A 15,031-nucleotide genomic window follows, 5' to 3' on the forward strand; every position below is an offset into this window, starting at 1 on the left:
TTTATTATGTGTTACATGCAGGGCTTTTTTTGTGGAAGTAAAATGAAGAAAACACATTTAGGGCTAGACTACAAGTGGAGCACAAAAATATTAATGCTATTGAGAACTAACACCGCTTAAGCTAAAATCAACAGCGCTTCTTGCCCTTATATTAATATTTACTAAGTAGAAAGTAAACAAAGGGAAATTAAAGTTTTTTTAAAGTGGTATTTTAAGGTTGCATGATTCAACTAAGAAAAACACAGCCATTAAAATCAAATTGCAATTACCTAAATAAATTATTAATCAGAATACATTTACAGACTGAAAAATAAAATTAAGCATAATAATAACAAAAATTATAAGACATTTGGGGGCATTTGGAGGGGCTCTGCCCTCACTTCCCCAATGGACCAGCCACCACTGGATTCTTTAATGAGACTTAAATACATTAATATTTTATTATTTATGCCAATTTGAAAAAAATCCTTGAATGTAAGTCATTGACTTCACTCTAAATTTAACCTGTTTGTTTAAAGTAATTCAAAGATATTTTATTTACTAGTGGGAAAGCATGCCCAGAAGGCAGTCTATTGTGGTGACGGAACCACCGAACCACCCTGCCATTTTTGGAAGGGCAGTCTATGCAATGACAGAACCACCCTGCCATTTTCGGAATTCACCTGGATGCAGCTTATGCTGCATCCAGGTGAATTCTTTCACCACCTTGCCTTTTTCAGAGTCTACCTGGATGCAGTAATGTGGATTCTTTCATCACCCCTTTTGCTCTCTCTCCACCCTCTTTTGCTCTCTATCTCCCCCCTCTCTTTTGCCCTCTCTCCCCCCCTCTCTTTTTGCTCCCCCCCTCTCTTTGGCTCTCTCCCCTCTCTTTGGCTCTCTCCTCTCTTTGGCTCTCTCTCTCTCTCTCCTCCCTTCTCTTTGGCTCTCTTTCCCCCCTTCTCTTTGGCTCTCTCTCCCCCCCTCTCTTTGGCTCTCTCCCCCTCTTGTTTGCTCTCTCTCTCCCCCTCTCTCTTTTGCACACTCTCTCTCCCCCTCTCTTTTGTGCTCTCTCTTCCCCCTCTTGTTTGCGCTCTTTCCCTCTCTTTTGCTCTCCCTCACCCCCTCTCTTTTGCTCTCCTTCTCCCCCCCTCTCTTTTATCCTTTTTTTTCTCTTTGGCTCTCTCTCCCTCCTTCTCTTTGGCTCTCTCCCCTCCTCCTCTTTGGCTCTCTCTCCCCCTCTCTTTGGCTCTCTCTCCCTCCTTCTCGTTTGCTCTCTCTCCCCCCTTCTCGTTTGCTCTCTCTCCTTCCTCTCATTTGCTCTCTCTCCCCCCTCTCATTTGCTCTCTCTCCCCCCTCTCATTTGCTCTCTCTCCCCCCTCTCATTTGCTCTCTCTCTCTCTCCCCTCTCCCTTTTGCTCTCTCTCTCCCCTCTCCCGTTTGCTCTCTCTCCCCCCCTCTTTTGCTCTCCCTCCCTTCTCTTTTGCTCTCTCTCTCCCCCCTCTTTTGCTTTCTCTCCCCCCTCTTTTGCTTTCTCTCCCCCCTCTTTTGCTTTCTCTCCCCCTCTCTCTTTTGCACACTCTCTCTCCCCCTCTCTTTTGCGCTCTCTCTTCCCCTTTCTTTTGTGCTCTCTCTTCCCCTCTCTCCCCCCTCTTGTTTGCGCTCTTTCCCTCTCTTTTGCTCTCCCTCACCCCCTCTCTTTTGCTCTCCTTCTCCCCCCCCTCTCTTTTATCCTTTTTTTTTTCTTTGGCTCTCTCTCCCTCCTTCTCTTTGGCTCTCTCCCCTCCTCCTCTTTGGCTCTCTCTCCCCCTCTCTTTGGCTCTCTCTCCCTCCTTCTCGTTTGCTCTCTCTCCCCCCTTCTCGTTTGCTCTCTCTCCCCCCTCTCATTTGCTCTCTCTCCCCCCTCTCATTTGCTCTCTCTCTCTCTCCCCTCTCCCTTTTGCTCTCTCTCTCCCCTCTCCCGTTTGCTCTCTCTCCCCCCCCCTCTTTTGCTCTCCCTCCCTTCTCTTTTGCTCTCTCTCTCCCCCCTCTTTTGCTTTCTCTCCCCCTCTCTTTGGCTCTCTCTCCCTCCTTCTCTTTGGGTCTCCCTTCCTCCTCCTCTTTGGATCTCTCCCCCCCTCTCTTTGGCTCTCTCTCCCCCCCTCTTGTTTGCTCTCTCGTCCCCTTCTCTTTTCCTCTCTCTTCCCCCTCACTTTTGCGCTCTCTCCCCCCCTCTTTTGCTCTCCCTCTCCCCCCTCTCTTTTGCTCTCCCTCTCCCCCCTCTCTTTTTCTCTCCCTCCTCTCTTTTGCTCTCTCTCCCCCTCGTTTGCCCTCTCTTTTGCGCTCTCTTCCCCTCTCTTTTGCTTTCCCTCTCCCCCTCTCTTTTGCTTTCCCTCTCCCCCCTCTCTTTTGCTCTCCCTCTCCCCCCCTCTCTTTTGCTCTCCCTCTCCCCCCCTCTCGTTTGCTCTCCCTCTCCCCCCTCTCCCCCCTCTCGTTTGCTCTCCCTCTCCCCCCTCTCGTTTGCTCTCCCTCTCCCCCCTCTCGTTTGCTCTCCCTCTCCCCCCTCTCGTTTGCTCTCCCTCTCCCCCCTCTCGTTTGCTCTCTCTCCCCCCTCTCGTTTGCTCTCTCTTCCCCTCTCTTTTGCTCTCTCTTCCCCTCTCTTTTGCTCTCCCTCTCCCCCCTCTCTTTTGCTCTCCCTCTCCCCACCCTCTTTTTCTCTCCCTCCCCTCTCTTTTTCTCTCCCTCCTCTCTTTTGCTCTCTCTCTCCCATCTCTTTTGCTCTCTCCACCCCTGTCCTTTTTTTTTCTATTAGGGCACTCCCACTCCCTCCCCTTCCCTGCTGAGCCGCACACCCCTCCCACCGGCACCAGCAGAAGATCGTTACACACAGTGTCACCGTCTGTAACGATCAGGCATCTGGCCTCATATGGAGGCGGAGCACCGATCGTGCTCCGGCTCCATATGCGGCAGATGCCTGAAGCTTTAGGAGCTCCAGCTGTCTCGCGCTGAGGTGGCTGCACGCGCATCCAACATTCCTTTGAGGATGCGTGCGCAACTGCCGACGGACATGTTACAAACGCGATTATAGTTTAACAGTGCCTTTAGGATGGAACTCCGGCATCAACCAAGGGCTTTTCTGTATACAGCAATTTTCCTACCTTGACTAACATCCCTATACATTATTTACCAGAAATTAACTTAGCTCCCAAAGTGAGATGTACAGAACCACATTCCTCCTCTTACCTGTATAAAAGTAACTCTGCTTACCAGGCCCTTAGCCAAAATATATAATTTGATCTATAATTGATTTTTTGTTTTTGTTTATTGTGGCTTATATTTATATAATACTCACCAAAGTAACTACAAAAGCACTGCCAAAAGAAGTGTAGGCAAAATGGCAAAAGAAAGAATATATTAAACAATAGAACTACATTGCAAAATTAGCTTTGTTTGTGTGACGCACATCTAGTGTGCAGTGTGTGATGAAGCTGTGAGATGTCTTCTAGAATGCTACTTCACACAACTGTGAGAGTGTAAAATCTAACTCAGCTGCTCTAGATTTAGTTATTGCCCTATAGAACATTCTTCAATTGACAGGCCTTAAAGATGCATTGAATGATCCAGCTTGAAAAAGTGGTCTTAGCAGAAGTATGCTAATGAGGAATAACAAAGAATATGTTTAATTACAAGTAGTAAAAGCCTGAATGCTTTGGTGACCTTCAAATAGATTTGCACAGACACTAGAACCATTGTGTACAAAGGTTTGTCCTTTATGAAATTGCTTTACAAGGGGATCTACAAAAATTAGAAGAATGGGCAGGAAAATGGAAAATGCGATTTAATTCTAGAAAATGCAAGGTTTTACATTTTTGAAGTAAAAGTAAGCAGGCAACCTATTATTTAAATGGGACTAGACTTTGCAAAACAGAGGAGGAAAGGGACTTGGGAGTACTGATAGATAACAAGCTAAAAATGGGAGCAGAATGCAGGGCAGCAGCTTCTAAGGCTAAAAAGATACTAGCACGTATTAAAAGAGGCATTGATGCAAGGGAGGAAAGCATAATTCTGTCACTATCTAAATCGCTGTAAGACCTCACCTTGAGTATGGAGTGCAGTTCTGGGGACCGATCTAAAAAGAAAATACATTGCCGACTTAGAAAAAGTTCAGAGAAGGGCCACAAAACTAATAAGGGGAATGGAGAATTTAAGGTTTGCCAAACTGGGTCTGTTTTCTCTAGAAAAAAGGTGCCTGAGAGGTCACATGATTACTTTATATAAATATATTCAAGGCCCATATAGAGAGATGACGGAAGCTCTGTTTATTCCAGGAATAATGTTGTTTGTAACAAGAGGTCACAATTTAAGGCTGGAGGAAAGGAGATTTAATCTCCCGAAAATTAAACATTTTTTCACAGCAATCAAATTGTGGAACTCATTACCTAAGGAGGTAGTAAATGCCAACACCTTAGATACATTTAAAATGGTTTAGATACATTTCTGGCTAGAAACAGAATTCAGGGAAATGATTGCTTGTATTTTATTAACGGCCTTGATGTTTGAAGTATGGCACATTTTTTATATTATCTGAAAAACAAAACTTTACAGACATTCCAGAATGTGTTGAGTGTCAATGCTATAGTTGTAAGGCTTTATAGCCATATGGGCTTCAGCTGGGGTAAAATAAAAAGTAAACCTTTTTATATATTCTGATTGTCTGTTTAACAACCTAAAAGCTGTATTATGAGTACCGGAAATTTGAATTTTAAGAAAGATTGAGATGCAGAAGTACTTCCACAGCAGATGAAAACTTCAAGGGTCTCATCTGCTCCTTGCCCATTTCACCATATGAATGACAGATAACATTTTAAACAAAATACATATCTATTCTCTTACTGAAATAAATCGCTTTTTCTGAATGTTGCTAAATATTTAAAGATGCTGAATCTTGAGCTCTGGAAAATGCAAGGACACTATCATCTCCATGTCCTATCTTAAACTCAAAGTATTAGATCTAATGGACTGAAAACATAAACCAAAGCCAATTCACTTTTGGCCATGTAATTTTTTACTGCATATGCTTCAATGAAAGGAAAATTACTGAAATGTTTCTCCCCGACTACTGTCAGGTCTATCACCTATGTCCTCCAACCTTGGCTTGAAATGATAAAAGATTTCTCTACTGAGACTCCACTTTATTGGAAAAATCTGCAGTTATAGAAAGTATGCCTGCCAATTTCCCATTTCCTATAGATGGATCCCAATAATATCTAGGTGTATTTTTGCCCTTTGCCTAATTCATCTGGTTTCCTGCATGAACGGACTAAAGAAATGTGAAACCCACACATTTTCTTTTGTGACTGAGACAGAGCATACAATTTTAAAAAAGTTTCCAATTTACTTATATTCAAATTTGCTTTGTTCCCATGATATTCTGTGTTGAAGAGATACCTAGGTAGGCATCTGGAGCACTAGACAGCAAGAAATAGTGCTGCCATCTAGTGGTCTTGCAAAAGGATAACATTCTTGCAAAACTGCTGTCATACAGTGCTCCAGAAATGAACCTGCTCCTAAGCACAAACATTGTGGGTTTCATATCCCTTTAAGTGCCTCCTTGAATATGCTAAACAAACGGAAGAATACTGCACAATTATCCTATGACCAATGGACTTTAATTTATTCTGTAAGGTTGCTCCTCTTTAGGAAAGTAGCTTTGAATATTCATAAGATCTTTTTTTACCATTGAAATAGTTGATGGCAGTTTCCATAAAAGACTCATACAGCTATGCAATGTTTGGCTTTGCAGATGGGTAAGTAATTCTGATGCTAAAAAGACACAGGCTGACAGGAAATAAGATGAATTTTCTCCAGATTAAGTTTCTATGCCATGCTTGGTCAGAAAACACAAAATATTGCTTGTCAAGTGAGTTCCTTTACATTTTTTACATTCATAATGTTGTATAGACAGTGATACATTTGTATGGCTGGCATTCTGAGTTCTGATTGTCATACATAGTGGAGAGGTATAAGCAGGCTAATATTCCGATTTTTCTTGGGGGAAGGCAGGATATTTGCCCCTGCCATGACCTCTTGTTTATAATCTCCAGTGTTGAGAGCTAAATGAGTCTCTGGATACTGCAAAAAATATATAATGTTTCCCTCTTGAGCATTTGGAAATCGAAGGCTTAAGATGTACAAAACGAATGTTACTCTCAAAGTGCAAATTCCAAACTTTTTTTTGAGCCAGTATCCGATATCCAATGTCTTAGCCAAAGCATTCTGTCAGTTTTAAATGCCACCATATCCTTAGCGTTAAGCATTATTAAAACTGCTGAAGTTTCAGGGTTTTTTAGGCTTGTTATTGGAAACCCGCCACAATATCTATTACTCTGAGGCTTTGATTATGGAGGAAACAGCTAGTAGGGGGTGTTATATTGCACCTTGAAACAAGGAAATTTCTTCCTTTTTTAATATTCTTCTTAAAACAGTCTCCATTTTTATGCCCATATGATCTCTAAAAGCACCAGTGTCATCCACTAGAAAAAAAAGTGTTGTTTTTTTTGCTAGATATAAAATAGCCATAACTAAGTTCATCATTAATATATTTAGCAACTCAGTGGTATAAGATAAAATGTAGCATCAGCCGAAGCTTAACAATAAGTATTAGCTAAAAGACAACTAGCTTATAAATGTGGTGTCTATTCCTCATGTTATATGTGTAAGCATGGTTTCACTAAAATGCAATAGGTATTTTAGTAATTTGAACACCATGAAAAATATCTTCCTCTATTTAAGATCGTATATGAAGTACAGTATGTTGGACTCATATTTAGCTAATACTTTAATCTCATGCTTCATACTGTCTTTAAGAGTCAGGCTAAGCACAGTGTTCATGTAAATGGCAATGTAAAATAGAAGCTCATTATGAAATACAGAAATATTTCACTATCCATGCTTCTTTCCTCATTCCCACTCCAGATCTTAGAAGTTCTTTCTTTTTACGTATCCGGCAGGTGGGGTTGCCAGGTGTCCAGTATACAACCAGACAGTCCAGTTTTTTAGCAGACTGTCCACTAAAATCTTAAAAAAAATACTGGGCACTAAAATGTCCAGTTTTTTAAAGTCCTCAAGTGTTACCTAGCTATAAAAGACCTCTTGTGCCTAAATGTAGTATGAAAATTAAACAGAAAAAAGTGAAAGGCAGTCAAGGGGATAAAATAACTTCTGTTTACATATGTTACTGCCAGCCAGAGATACAATGATTGATTTTTATGTAACTGGCAGCCAGTGGGTTAAATTACTGCTAAGGTTTTAAAAATACACGTGTTGGGATCAAGAGTGGGGGCTATGTACAGCTTTTAGGGGGGTATTGTGTGACCCCAATTACCAACAGATTACCCAGTATTTTTGTGGTAGACAGCTGGCAACCTTACCTTCAGGTCAATTAAGAACAATCTCTTTTTATCCATTTACTTTGTAGGTTTCCATTAGCTCTCCACCGACTATGCTTGTGTTTACCTTATTTCTCTCTATTATTTGCTTGTTTTATTACTCCACATTCCCCATATAATGTCCTGCATTATTTCATCTTACTTTCTTCTAACCTTTTCCTACACATTCCTCTTGCTCTCTCTCCTTCTGTCCCAAGTTTTTCCTTGCACTCCTGAAATTTTTCCATTTTGCTCAACAGTCTTTCACATTTTTTTTCTCATGGTTCTCCCATCAATTTCATATTTCCTATCATTTTATTATACCAGTTTTTTGGTATTCACCCTGCTCTTTCAAATGACCACGATACATATATTGCTTGAGTGGAGCTTCCAAATTGGTGGGCGTTTAATACTCGGTACAATCGACTTCTAAAATTATGCAATATTTTGCATTTACAGGAAAAATAGCATATAAAATGGTGTGTACCTTTATTTAATTCTAATAGCTGTTTTATCCCGATATATTTAAGGCAAACTGTGCTCAAAAAAGGACATCATTTATATGAAAGGGCAGCATTTAGGCAACAGCAGGAAGCACCTTTCAGCTAATCAGCATTAGCAGGACATAAAAAATAAACCAATAAGCTTTAGTAGGAAGAAAATAGCTTCCAATGAACATTGTTAGAAAATACGTAACTGATACTTCTGTATTAGTTTCAAATTAAATTTAAAAAAATTCTGTTCACAAATAAATAAATGCAACTCTTTTAAATAGATAGAAAAAACTGAGTGCAATATCCCCTTAAATGCTGAGAAATGCACTGTATCTATATTTAGCACAGGGAAATTGGTCAGCAGTTGCATGTGCCCCAACTTAAAGGGACAGTATACACCAATTTGCATATAACTGCATGTAATAGACACTACTATAAAGAATAAGATGCACAGTAACTGATATAAAAATCCAGTATAAAACCGTTTAAAAACTTACTTAGAAGCTTCCAGTTTAGCTCTGTTTAAAAGGTTAATGGAACACCCACTGCAAGTGGGAAATAGCAGACAACCCCCCCCCCTTCCTTTGCATATGAAAACTCCCATTACACAAACAGGAGCAAGCTGGAGTAGGTATATGTCGGTATTCTCAGAAAACTTTGGGGCTTGGTTAGGAGTCTGAAAACAAAACAGTTATGTATCATACATATTGTGTTCAATCTGCCAATAAGCCAGTGGAAAAAGGAGATTCCTCTTCCTCCAAACAAATAGACAAAACCACAATAGTACCTAATCAAAAAATGAAAAGGGTACTAAAAACACACGGCGCTGCGTTCACAGCTTAAATTGGTGTAAAGATATTAAACCTTGATATTATATAACAGATGTCAGAGGCAGATATACTGATATAGTACAAGTACATAAATTAGCCCCAGAGAGAACGAAATATAATTAAAAAGTTTATATATAGTAAAAAGAGGTAATTTATTACATCAATCCAAAACATACATCATAAAAAACGTTTAACAAGCATAGTATCATCAATCTAAATGTAACAAATTCTAATTGTACAAAAAACAAACAAAAATAAAATTAAAAATAATAAAATGAAGAGAAGATCCGGAGTCAAATCATATGAATGTCATGAAAAGGCAGAAAAGTTTTTGACACATAGAAACAGCTTTGTATAATCGCTACATATCTATCACCTGGTTACAGTTGGTCTGTTTGTTGCTAGTCCCTGCAAAGAAAGGAGGCACCTTCGGTTACCTTCCGGCTCGTAGAGGGAATCCGCTGTGACAACAGAGAGCCAGCACGGTGTAAGTAAGAGTGAACACCTTGTATTTTGGCTCTCTTCTTGTCTTTTCATTTGGTATCAATCTCGTTGCAGCTCTTCCTGACGTCACAACAAACTTTCCGTCAATGTGGACATTCATATGATTTGACTCCGGATCTTCTCTTCATTTTATTATTTTTAATTTTATTTTTGTTTGTTTTTTTGTACAATTAGAATTTGTTATATTTAGATTGATGATACTATGCTTATTAAACGTCTGATCAGCGTTTTTTTTATGATGTACGTTTTTTATGATGTACGTTTTTTATGATGTATGTTTTGGATTGATGTAATAAATTACCTCTTTTTACTATATATCAACTTTTTAATTATATTTCGTTCTCTCTGGGGCTAATTTATGTACTTGTACTATATCAGTATATCTGCCTCTGACACCTGTCATATAATATAAAGGTTTAATATCTTTACACCAATTTAAGCTGTGAACGCAGCGCCGTAGGTTTTTAGTACCCTTTTCATTTTTTGATTAGGAACTATTGTGGTTTTGTCTAGGAGTCTGAAAATCAGAGCAATGTTATTTAAAAATAAGCAAAACTATCCATTTAAAAAAAACAAAAGCTGTATGGGCTATATAAATAGATAATCTACAAAACATTTATGCAAAGAAAAATCTAGTGTATAATGTCCCTTTAAGTGGTGCTTACCCCAACTTGAACTTCTTGAGGTACCTGATCCATTAGCGCAATGGAAAGTGGGGGTATAGTTCCATAAATGCTTTGAAGCGCACACTCCATATTCGTCCAGTAAGTGCAAGTGGTAAGCTTGTGTGCTTCTCTTGTGGAAGATGAAGGAGCAGGATTTTGAGTTTAAATTATTTTATGACAAAAAGCCGTCTTATTTTTATTGAATATGCTAACCATGATACATTATTTTGGGTGGAAAAAAATGCTGTTTCTTTTTGGTACAAACAAAATATAGACTCTCTTTATTATAGAGATATTTCTATGTAAAAATGACATGCTCTAAATCAGGGATGGCCAACTTCCTAACACATGGGTGCCGAATATCAATATTTGATACGCCTAAAGGGCCGCATATAAATACACGGCTAATAATATATTTCTTCTAAATGTACAGTGGCACAGGGCCAGATTTTGGTGCGGGGTACTCTCTAGCTGCTGGTTCCCATTTCATTAGGCTCACCCACCCACTAGAAGTCCCCAAACCGCACATGTCTAGTTCTGTTTTTTTTTTCCTGGGACAAAAAAAAAACCTGATGTCACAAACTTAGTTCTGTTTTTCCCAGGGGATGCAAAAACTTGTGCTAAAAGATGAATATGGCCCCCTGGGCTTCCAGCTGCCCATCTTTGCTCTAAAATCATTAGAACTTATCTTGGTATCAATGACCCTAACTTACCCTTTTGGGAGCTATAAGCATTACCACTCCCAAGCAGGACTTTGTCTATTTCTTTAACCGGTTTATGTGAGGCAAACAGCCAAACCTAGTCATGCAATAAAATATAGAGCATATAATTAGACTATGTCTGTCATGATACACTCATGTGAAGTAGTCTATACCTGGATTAGCTACCCAGCAGAGGTGGTATTGTGGCCTCAGCATTGCCAGGTTAATCTGAAATGTTCTTTGTGTAAGATCTGTGTTTGTCCAGGAATGTTGGTGGATGGTACTTCCTGATACTGTGAGTTAAGGCTGGCTGTTTATGGTTGGATGATCGTAAATTATAAAGAGGGCGGGGGCCTTGACAAGACAAAGAAGAAGCTGAATTTTCACTAAATGTAACAGAAACTTTAGTCAGAACCAGCCTGGGACACAAGCAGCTAACATCTAAAATAGGTTCTCCACATATCTCTTGGTAATAAGCTTAGATAATGTGTTATTTTATGCCCCATTTTATTTAAAAGAATTATATATTTGTGCTGCCACATGTTATTTTGAATGTTTTTATAATTTGGCACAAGGTTAAAGGCACGTTACCTGGTTGTTACATGTGTGAGTTATTGGGGTTTCAAAGACACCCCTTTATTCAGAGTTCTTGGTGGTGGCAGGATTTTGTTAAGCTGGGTTGGTGTAAGCAGGATGTGGGGGTTAATGTGGTGTCCCTTTAAGGTCCTTTGTAGAGTTAAAGGTTTTAGGGAACCAGTGGCTTAGTGCTATTAACCCCTTTATGCCCACACGCTCCCCAATGTGACTGTTGAGGGGAAAGGCTTAAAGGTCACAATGTCTATAAAACAATCTATTAACAATGTTCTATCCATCACACAAATACACACGTATTCTTTCATTCACCAACTTATCGTTCTCATTTTCCTCCAAATTATAAGACTGACACTAGAGCAATCTGTAAGAACCATTTATTTCAAATGAATACTGTAAAACCATCATTATACAGTACATATTGCTGTTCTTTTTACAGTCAAAGACTAAGTTTTAATTTCTGCATCTAAGCATTACATTAAATTGAACTCAAGATACTGACTGAAGACTAAGATTTAATTTTAGCCTATAATTACCATACATAATAAGCATCTAAGAAAATTGAACGAGATTTAGGAAACAGAATTATTTTGACTTGCATTAAACCAACTAGCAGGAAACCTATGGTGTGAGAATGAAAATTTCAAGGCTTTTTTCTTTTGTTTTTTTTAAACAGATATTTTGTAAATTGTTTAGAATTTAGTTTTAAATTAAGAGTGGACAAGAACATATTCTTAAAACATAAAGCTAATAAATATAAACATATTTCACTTAAGCAAACATGAATGTAACAATACAGACAAACAAAATGCATTGCAGAATTCTCATTTAGTGCTTTCATGCTCCTTACTCCAGAGGACCACTGGTATTGAAAATGTTTTTAACCACCAAAGATATACATTGCAACATACAAACATTTTTAAAGAGACAGTAAACCAACTTTTAAATCCTTTAAATGAGTAGGGTGTGCCTTTTTCTATGTCTCTCATATTAACTTTTTTTTTGTTTTAAACCAGCCTGTAAATATTTAAATTTTACGTATCAAAATTATTCCTGCAAGGTACCTCTGCCTTTTCCTCAGCAAATAAGAAGCTCTGCAGCCCGGCCCATTTACTTACCATTGTGCTCACTCCTTGATGTAAGCTGTCTGGCCGTAGACCTTCTGCGCATGTGCACTACCACTCAAGCACACAAATGTAATGTGGGTAAAAGTTTTCTGTTTCTTCGGGCAGAACTGAGTCTTATTTACCTCTGAGACACTAATGAGCATCAGTTTATCTAATGCTGAATCCTGTTGATGGAAGAGTTTAAGGTCAGGATCTGAAAGTGCCGTTTCCCTGTTTTGTGTAATGCAGCCTTGCAAGTACATATTATCTTGATGGACATACAACAAAATAGTGATATTTCTGCCTGATACATTGTCACTTCATGGATGCAGTGTATGGGTGGCAGATTCCACACTAAACTGATATCTAATCATAGGAAACCTCTATTCTATATCAGGGAATTAATTAACACAAGGGCAGGAAAATACACATCAGAGTTTAAAGGGACAGTATACACCAATTTTCATATAACTGCATGTAATAGACACTACTATAAAGAATAATATTCACAGATACCAATATAAAAATCCCGTAGAAAACTTTTTAAAAACTTACTTAGAAGTTCCCAATTTAGCACTGTTGATAAGGTTAGTCTGGGACACGCACCGAAAGGGACTGAGAGCAGCCCTTCCCCTGCATATGAAAAGACCCATTATATAAACAGAAGCAATCTAAAGTCTGTATACATCAGTATACATCCAAAACTTTGGGGCTTGGTTAAAAGGCTGAAAATCAGCACAATGTTATTTAAAAATAAGCAAAACTATACATTTTTACAAAAACACCCCCAGATAGGATATATAAATGGATCATCTACAAAACATTTATGCAAAGAAAAATCTAGTGTACAATGTCCCTTTTACCAATTGAGCATCTACTCTCTACTGTAAAGGTGTTAATAAACCAGGAGATTCACACCTTCTACTACCTCTGCACACTACTCACCATTACAGCTGGAAGCTTGGTACAGACCGGCTTCTGCTACCCTGGTAACAGAAAGACTGGAAACTCTAGGAATCACAACTTTACATCCTGACAGCAACAACCAATCAAAAAATGAAGACTTTCTCAAACATAAATTCACCGCTATGTTGGAGGGAGAGGTAGGCTAGGGACATCATCTCTTATATGGTGGGAATGCCCGAAGATTCAATAGCTTTGGTCTAGAATATTCTACTACTGTATGAAATTTGGTATTGAAATTGCAGGGCACCCTCAAGCGGGACTATTTCATATATTCTCTAGACAACCCTCTTCTCTTGTTTTCAACCTATGCATGTATCTGTTCATGGCAGTTAAATTGGCTATTGCCAGGACTTGGCATCGACCTAAGGGCCCTAGGTGGAGCCAAGTTCTAAGAAACCTAACACATATTGAATCAATGGAAAGTACAGTTTTTGCAGCGAACAATAAAATCTAATTACATTGCATGAGCTGGGAACTCTGGAGACATTGTCAGGGGGGTGGACTGCGATAATAAGCCAGGAGGCAGAAGGCTTTCCCTTACATACCCCATACTTTTCAGGCATTAAAAATTGATACAATATAACACTGGTAATTTAGAAACCTCTGCTTTGGAATGTGGATGAAATGTAGATATGGGATACTATGGAGAGTTGTTGTGTGCTTCCTTTTTTTCTCTCTTCCCTGAGGGGGGATTATAGAGGAGGCCAATTATTTACAATTCCAATTGCTATATCCTGAAGTAAGGTGGTATATTTTTTGTTAGTACTTTCGGGTTTTGCTTGTACCCCAGCTTCTATAGTTAAAGCTGCTACTTGATTAACCTCAAGGTTTTTGGCAAATCAAGTTAGAGCCCTTCGAAGAATCAGTTTTTCTCCATACTATTTAGTAAACAAAGCTTTGGTTTTTTTTTCATTTCTCTACTTCCTAAATAGAGGTGAATAACACCCTTCTTAAGGGGACGTCCAAGTGTTAATATTGAAATTAATTTTTAAACAGATATAACAAATCTTATCTCAATGAGGAATACAAACAATAAATCTGTTACCAAACATTTATGCAATAATATTCTTAAAAGAATCCATGCTCTGCACTATTCAAAGGGCCTCGATGGATATCAAGGTATAGGTTGCTGCTCTCCTCTTCACAGACGAATCCGAAACAAACTATGAAGTGAAACACAAAACAGAGGGGCGCCTCATGTGCAGATCAACCAAAAGTGAGCATAAAATGATGCAACCAAAATCCAAAAATGGGTACTCACATTTGGCAATAGCACACCAATGTGCTGGTAGTGACGTGCTGATATCTCAGGGTGTATCAGCTCACCCTCTAACCAGGTGCTGCTCAGCCAGTTGAATCACAAGAAAGAGCCAAGGATCCCAAACAGCTTCATATCCTTGGATATTTCTTGTGGATGAGCAGCACCTGGAGAGAGGGTGAGCTGATACACCCCGAGATATCAGCACGTCACTACCAGCACATTGTTGTGCTATTGCCAAATGTGAGTACCCATTTTTGGATTTTGGTTGCATCATTTTATGCTCACTTTTAGTTGATCTGCACATGAGGCGCCCCTCTGTTTTGTGTTTCTCTTGAACTTACAGACTTTTATTCTGAATTAATAGTTAGTATTTATGTTTTTTACTGCATTGTAATGTTTAAAGTGACACACACATATACCTTGTTTCATATGTTAAAAATACAAAGACTGGATGCTGATAATGTACATGGTCTTCGATTTTATTGTGATGTCCAACAAGATATGTATGTGTTTATTTCTGTTCCATATGTT

At 39.0% G+C, this 15,031-nt stretch overlaps 1 protein-coding gene across 2 annotated transcripts in view; it reads right to left on the reverse strand.

Annotated features, from left to right (window-relative positions):
- KIAA1958 (KIAA1958 ortholog) overlaps positions 1 to 15,031 on the reverse strand; it is a 352,343-nt gene that overhangs the window by 33,662 nt on the left and 303,650 nt on the right. The gene's annotated exons all lie outside the window — the stretch shown is intronic.

Source organism: Bombina bombina, chromosome 2 (genome assembly GCF_027579735.1).
Source record: "Bombina bombina isolate aBomBom1 chromosome 2, aBomBom1.pri, whole genome shotgun sequence".
Taxonomy (NCBI): Eukaryota; Metazoa; Chordata; class Amphibia; order Anura; family Bombinatoridae; genus Bombina; species Bombina bombina.